Here is a 7,500-nt window from a genome sequence, read left to right as displayed (position 1 = left end):
GCTTCACACGCACGACTCTTGGCGGGAGAAAAGTGTAGCGTTCAATGGAAGAGGCATTTAGAGCATTCAGAAGACTGGATAACAAAGCAAGGATGAAAGGGCGCCACTGGAAAATATCAAGTTGTGTCGATGAAATTGTCCCGGACGAGTATTGGGTGATGACCTCTAAGTGCAATGACCTCAGTGATAAAGTCTTGTTATATAAGTGAAGAACTCTGATACTTTGTGCAGAGGTAGTTTGTGTCGAGATGTTTGGTACATATTCCTGGAGTGTTGCGTAAAATCAGTCTGCCGTGTTTAGAGGACTTGCATTGCTCTTTGATGTCACCTCGGTCGCTTCGCACTTTTTTTAATGCTAGACTGTTTTAAAGGTAATCCACCTACGCAGGGTATTTCAGACACTTGTTTTCGTACTTTAGTCCATTAAGTAGTTACTCAGCCCAGAAGGGATTAAGTTAATTATTATTTTGCTTCCTTCCTTGTGTCTATGCAAACATTTTTGTGTGTACTCTTAAATAACTCTTTCATATAAATTCTTACTTATTGTCAGAATTTTCCTTAAAGTTAAGCTTATTTTAAAAGTCTGTTCAAGTTTGGGTTAATAATAAAATTCAAGCAAAGGAACAGGTTCAGTATGGAAATGTTGGCTGCAAAACATGAAAATCTTACACTTCTTATTTACATGTTATTAGTGCAATTTTTTTATTTATTTTTTTTTAACGTTTTTTGGGGGGATAAATAATATAACAAAAAATTATAGTTTATTCCTTTGATATTGTAAGGGTATAAGTGCATGATTTCGGTCTTTTTATAAGTAAATTAGATCCAGCGTAAATCCCGAGTATTTTTTTCTTTGTTTATAACCCTCTCAGCAAGTACTCTTGTTTTATTCCGGCACCAGTGACACACACACACACACACACACACACACACACACACACACATCACACACACACACACACACACACACACACACACACACACACACACACACACACACACACACACACACACACACACACACACACACACACACACACACACACACACACACACACACACACACACACACACACACACACACACACACACACACACACACACACCACACACACACACACACACACACACACACACACACACACACACACACACACACACACACACACACACACACACACACACACACACAACACACCCACACACACACACACACACACACACACACACACACACACCCACACACACACACACACACACACACACACACACACACACAACACACACCACACACACACACACACACCCACACACACACACACACACAACACACACACACACACACCACACACACACACACACACACACACACACACACACACACACACACACACACACACACACACACACACACACACACACACACACACACACACACACTGTTGAACATGAGAGCCCTGCAATCTGTCACATTTAACCCTTTAACTGCTTTTTGGACACTTCTTTCATTAATCAGAAATCACTCAGACATTTCGTTCGTTCCACAGTCACCTCTACACATTTTTAAAGGACAGACAATGGAAATATATGCTCTTGATCTTTTTTAATTCCCTTCTGTAGATGCGAGTCAGGACTGTGTAGAGCTTTAAGAGTTGTCAATTGTTGCATATCACAATGAGAGGGTTGGTGGAAAGGGACATTCGGTTTTTTTTTCTCAAGTATTGCAGGATTTAGTGGAGAATGTTGATGCCACCACTGGATGCCTCAATTTTGCCAAGCTGACTTCTTAATATCATGTATGCCACTAATACGCTAACCTTGCGGAATAACTCTATGTAACACTGCGCAACACTGAGCCTGTGGAACAACAATGACCCTGCAGAACAACACTAACGCTGCCGAACACTAACCCTGCGGAACTCTTAGCCTTACGGAATTCTAACCCAGCGGACTACATTAACTCTATATACGAGTACAACACTTTACCTAACCGTACGAGTCACTAACCCTGCGGAACACTAACCCTGCAGGAACAATAACAACAGGACGATAACAGTGGCGTGTGGTAGTGAAGCTTGCGCTATGACTGTCGTAGTGGTGTTTTTCCTACTACTACTACTACTAACTACTACTACTACTACTACTACTATAATACCTCCACCCCATGTTTATTGATGTGTCAATTAGGGGCTCCATTACTTGGAGGTCATTAGCCCCAGCTCCCGCTAATGACTGTGGCATCCAACCATATCTAATACTCTATAATATAATCATTAGTTGTTAACTATAAATTCATTCTACCTCTACTCTATCTACTCTTATGCCACTCTCCACCACTGTAGCCTCGCAGTCGAGGCCTCCTAAGTCTGCAGGTATGGGAGTGGAATGCCTTGTCCCCCTGAGACACAGGAGGGCAGATCTGAGGAGGGAGAATGAGAGACGGCACCTCATCCATGCGACGACATGGCTCCTTGGCTGGTGCTTCTTTTCTGCCATTAGGTCGGCTAGTCTTGAGTAGAAGCACTGAGCCTTGGAGCCCATCCCGCCAGATGTGGTGAAGACCAGAGGTGTGAAGCTGCCCTGGTCAACGTGTTGGATTCTCTCCCCATACGCTCGGATCTTCTCCTGCTCATTCTTGCGGTGGGCGGCCTCCAGGGAGAGTTCGTGGTGACAGGCGGCCATCGGGTCAAAGATCCGTATGTCCATGAATGCTTTCTGTCCCCTTGTCCAGAACCCTCGTGCACTGACGTCGACTCGAGCCTCGTTGGTGGTGTTGGCTGTTCTGTAGCGCAGGTGCTCGCCGTCTAGCGGCAGGAGGGTCGGTTCAGTGGAGACATCGTGGCACACCTCCCTGAGCATGCTGGCGGTCAGATCTCTCACCTCATCGTGCCTGATACATACGAATCCCCCCTTTTTGCACGTCATGGTGTGGTTGACGTCATTGGGGGAGCCACACGCACAAGTACTGGGGAGTCCTTCCATCGGCCAGCCGTACCTCTACTACTACTACTACTACTACTACTACTACTACTACTACTACTACTACTATATTACTACTACTACTACTACTACTATACTACTACCACTATATTACTACTACTAGTACTGCTACTACTACTACTACTACTACTACTACTACTACTACTACTACTACTACTACTACTACTACTACTACTACTACTACTACTGCTGCTGGCATGCTGAATAAAATGAGAAATAGAAAGAGGAGAAAGTGATAAGGAAGAAAGTTCGAGACGAAGAGGTGACGAGAGTTTGTAGGAAAAGACGAAGGAGGAGGAGAAGGAGAAGGAGGAGAAGGTTTGAAGGAGTTGGAACATGAGAATAAAGAAGGGAACGACTCAAATGAAAGGACAGAGGAGGATGAGAGCGCCTTGAACAAGAAGAGGGAAGGTGAGAGGAAGAGGAGGACGAGGATTTGTCAACGGCAGTGGTGGCTATGATGGCGGAAGAGGAGGAAGAGGATGAGGAGGAGGAACAGGAGGAGAGCACCTTGAACAAGAAAACGGAAGATGAGGAGAACGTGGAGGCGGAGAAGGCGGTGGTGGAGGCAGAGGGAGAAGAGGAGGAGGCATAATGCTCATTAAACGTAACTGTACTCATGCTAAGCTCTCAATGCTCTCCACCTGTCTCCCTGCGTCACACTAAGGACCTTATTCTGAAACACTTCTGCGCCGCACTTCCGCTACTTTCCAAAGGCTCTAGGTGAAGTTACGTATATTTTTTATGGTGTACTTATGGTTTCAGTGACTTTAGTTGAAGTTACACGGATTATGGTTCTAGTGACAAATTTATAAGGTTTTGTACATTATTAACGGGATAGACATCTGAGAGACTGCATTCGGCGTTATAGAGAAGTATGTTTTATTCTCAGAGGAGCGAGGGATGGAAGCAATAGAATTTTATCATTGTTGTAGGGATGAGAGTGAAAACTGCAGTAATCTGGAGAAAGAGTTGCGTTCAGTCACTTTCTCTGCTTACACATCGCATTGGGAGGATAAAGATGTGTGTTTTTAAAGTTCTGTAAGGAGGAAAGGGAGGAAGAAATAATGCATTACTGTTTTTACCATTGTCTTAGGGATGAGAGAGAAAGCTGCAGTAATTCTTCAATCTTTTCCTTTCCTTGCACATTCCATTGGGAGGATGAAGAAGTGTGTGCTTTAAATTTTCTAAGGATCAAGGGATGAAAGAGGTAATATAGTACTGTTTTACTATTGCAGTAATCCTTAAGAAAGAGAGTTACCTTCATTGACTTTCTTTGCACACACATTTCCACTGGAAGGACAACATTTTTTTCTTTCTTTTTAAGAATCAAGGGATGGAAGGAATAATGCAGGCAAATAACAGAGATAAACTGATGGATAAACATAAACTAACATACATACATACAAATAGAAAGAAAAAGAGGAATAGATGCAAACATATATATAGACATAAATAAACAGACAGAGACAAGAAGACAGAAAGGAAGATAGATAAAAAAAAAAAATAGACAGACAAACAGATTAATGAAACACACACACACACACACACACACACACACACACACACACACACACACACACACACACACACACACACACACACACACACACACACACGTCTCTATCACCCAATGCCAGCAGAAACAACTCCACTCTTATAGTGCTTAAAGATAGAAAAACACGCAGACCAGGAACACGGTTATTTGACCCCCGCCAATACTGAAATTTTCCACTGGTGCGTATCGAAAAGTAGTATAAGTACATAGTATTGTATTAACTCGGCAGTACAAACAGTGGTAAGAAGTGAGGCGGGCAGAGTTTAAGAGAGGCAACGAGAAAGGTTTAGGCAAGCCACATTACGATTATTGTGTAGACTTTAACTTGAGGGAAAGAAGGAACGTGGTTTGTGAGGGAGGAAAGAAAAATAGTACTTTGTAACTACTCAGAAGAGAAGTTTGAACTGAAGTGAAGTGAATGAAATGAAACGTTGATTTAAGGTACATACATACATATGCCAAGGTTGTCTCTCCCAGACTGGTAAAAATACTATACATTCTAACTTGTTAATGAATAGTTTAGGTAGAAATGTATATTAACTCATCAATGTGTGAATAGATATACATTCTAGCAATTTGTACGTATAATGGGCTCCCCTCCTTTTTAATTTTTTTTAATCTATTTTGTTACCTTTAGCTAGAACTTATCACCCCCCAAAAAAAAAAAAAACGTTACTTGTATAGGAAGGAATGCATATCCAAGTACTTATGTATAGGAAAGAATACATACTGATCTTTTAATGCATAGGTCAAAATAGTTCTGTAATATTAAGGTAAGAATACATATCAACCCTTTCATGTATAAATAGAAATACAGACTAACTTCTCAGTAGATGAATTTCACAAAGTAAATGAATAAAAAAAACAAAAAGCTTACGAAGAGAAGGAAAAGAGTAAGCAGTGGAAATGGAGATGAAAAACGAGGCGAGGATTGCATGAGATAAATGTTAATTGTAATTTCATTAACAAGAGTTTCGCAAAAGACCAAATTAGCAATTAGATGAACTGCCGCCGACGACTTGACTGGATTCCCTAGTGAGAGAGAGAGAGAGAGAGAGAGAGAGAGAGAGAGAGAGAGAGAGAGAGAGAGAGAGAGAGAGAGAGAGAGAGATCAAGGCACTTAAAGCTTTCACCTACTCGATCCTGTTAATGTCAGTTGCGTCTTTCGAAATTATACTATAAACTCTCACAAGACCATTTTGGCAAGCTTGAGGAGGCGCCACGGCAGTCAAGGGGATGAGAGAGAGAGAGAGAGAGAGAGAGAGAGAGAGAGAGAGAGAGAGAGAGAGAGAGAGAGAGAGAGAGAGAGAGACTAGCATTCTTGAAACTTTATGCTCTTGTACGGACTATTTTTAACGTTTCACTGTGATATGAAACCCTGAGCAGCACCAGAAGTAATGCATTAAATCTTTATAAGTATCTACAAGTAAGAAGGGGGATTAAAAACGATAGATTTTGCAATTTCTACCTAGTTTAAAGATTGGAGGTGGCTGTATAATAAGTAAAGATGTCTCGGTGATTAGTTGTTAATTAAAGGTGTTTATGTATCAAATTGCAGTCAGAAGGTTAAAGGCCACAAAAATGAGTCAGGTTTTCATAGTTATTTATTTTTCTCTCTTCTTGTTGTCTTTCTTCTTCTGTCCTTTTTTTGTATTCGTTGCTTTTGCTGCTGTTTTAATGGCGTTGCAGAATCCTTGTTAAACTTTCACTAGACGCATAAAAAACACACTTGAAATCGTGAATAGCTTCCAGAGTTGAGCCTTGAAATCCCTGAACGCTTGATTTGTAGTTTTTACTTTTTATTTTTTTTTTATATTCTTTTAAAATTGGCCTTTTTGTTGTTTTTGTTACTTTCACGTTTTATTTTAATATTACTATTATTTTTGTGCAATTTTATAATTCGGCACAATATGACAGTAGATGTTGCAGCACCACGCAAAACCTTTTTTTTATTTACTTCATTTGGCGCCACGCAAGAAATTTTTTTATTCACTTCACTTACACTGGAGCCCGGCAGAGGTGATGAGAGTAAAAGGCGGGAGTGTTAGTGTAGTGGTTCCCAAACTGTGGGGCGTGAGAAGATAACAGGGGAGGGGACTGAAGTTGTCACTGCTCAGAAATAACTGTTTTTTAGAGTATGTAGTGAATTTACTCCAAGAATAATGGATGAGAACGATAGGTGAAAATCATTAGCTATATATATTTTAGACAGGTCTGTCACGTGTAAGGCGCCCTTTGAAGCAGATGTTTGTTAAAATATCTTGTGCCTGTGGTATTTCGTTCTTTTAATTCATGCATAAATCTCTTCTTAAACAGTGCTAAGACACAAACTGTAAAAAAAAAAATATAATTTTATACAAACACATTAAAGGGAAGGGGAATGTGGCATGCATGTCCGTTAGAGGCAATAAAAAGGGGTGCGTCATGCAAGATACTTTGGGAACCACTGTGCTAGACGATGCGGACCAAAACAGACGAACAGGAGAGAAAACGGAGTGAGGAGAGGCGTGGCGATGGTGACAAGTGACATCCTTATAATATCTAAGAACGTTAAGAATACAAGAGGAGCTGTAAGAAACCATCAGCCCTACACGTGGCAGTCTCTCAGCCTACACGTGGCAGTTTGCACTTCAGTCAGTCAGTCTAGCAGTTATGTGACACCCGGCAGTCCTCAAAGGTGTCTCAGTGGGTCCTTCTGGCTTTAACTCTGTCTCATTACTGAATTCTTGAACCGTGGAAGGATTGTTGTCATGATTATCCTCTCTCTCTCTCTCTCTCTCTCTCTCTCTCTCTCTCTCTCTCTCTCTCTCTCTCTCTCTCTCTCTCTCTCTCTCTCTCTCTCTCTCTCTCTCTCTCTCTCTCTCTCTCTCTCTCTCTCTCTCTGTGTGTGTGTGTGTGTGTGTGTGTGTGTGTGTGTGTGTGTGTGTGTGTGTGTGTGTGTG

The 7,500-nt window shown here is 41.5% G+C and overlaps 1 long non-coding RNA gene across 1 annotated transcript in view; it reads left to right on the top strand.

The window, feature by feature from the left end:
- Window positions 1–7,500, top strand: part of LOC135113244 (uncharacterized) — a 113,498-nt gene that overhangs the window by 20,548 nt on the left and 85,450 nt on the right. The window lies entirely within an intron of this gene.

This window comes from Scylla paramamosain, chromosome 25 (genome assembly GCF_035594125.1).
Source record: "Scylla paramamosain isolate STU-SP2022 chromosome 25, ASM3559412v1, whole genome shotgun sequence".
In the NCBI taxonomy this organism is placed as follows: domain Eukaryota; kingdom Metazoa; phylum Arthropoda; class Malacostraca; order Decapoda; family Portunidae; genus Scylla; species Scylla paramamosain.
This window is presented reverse-complemented; position numbering and strand designations above follow the sequence as displayed.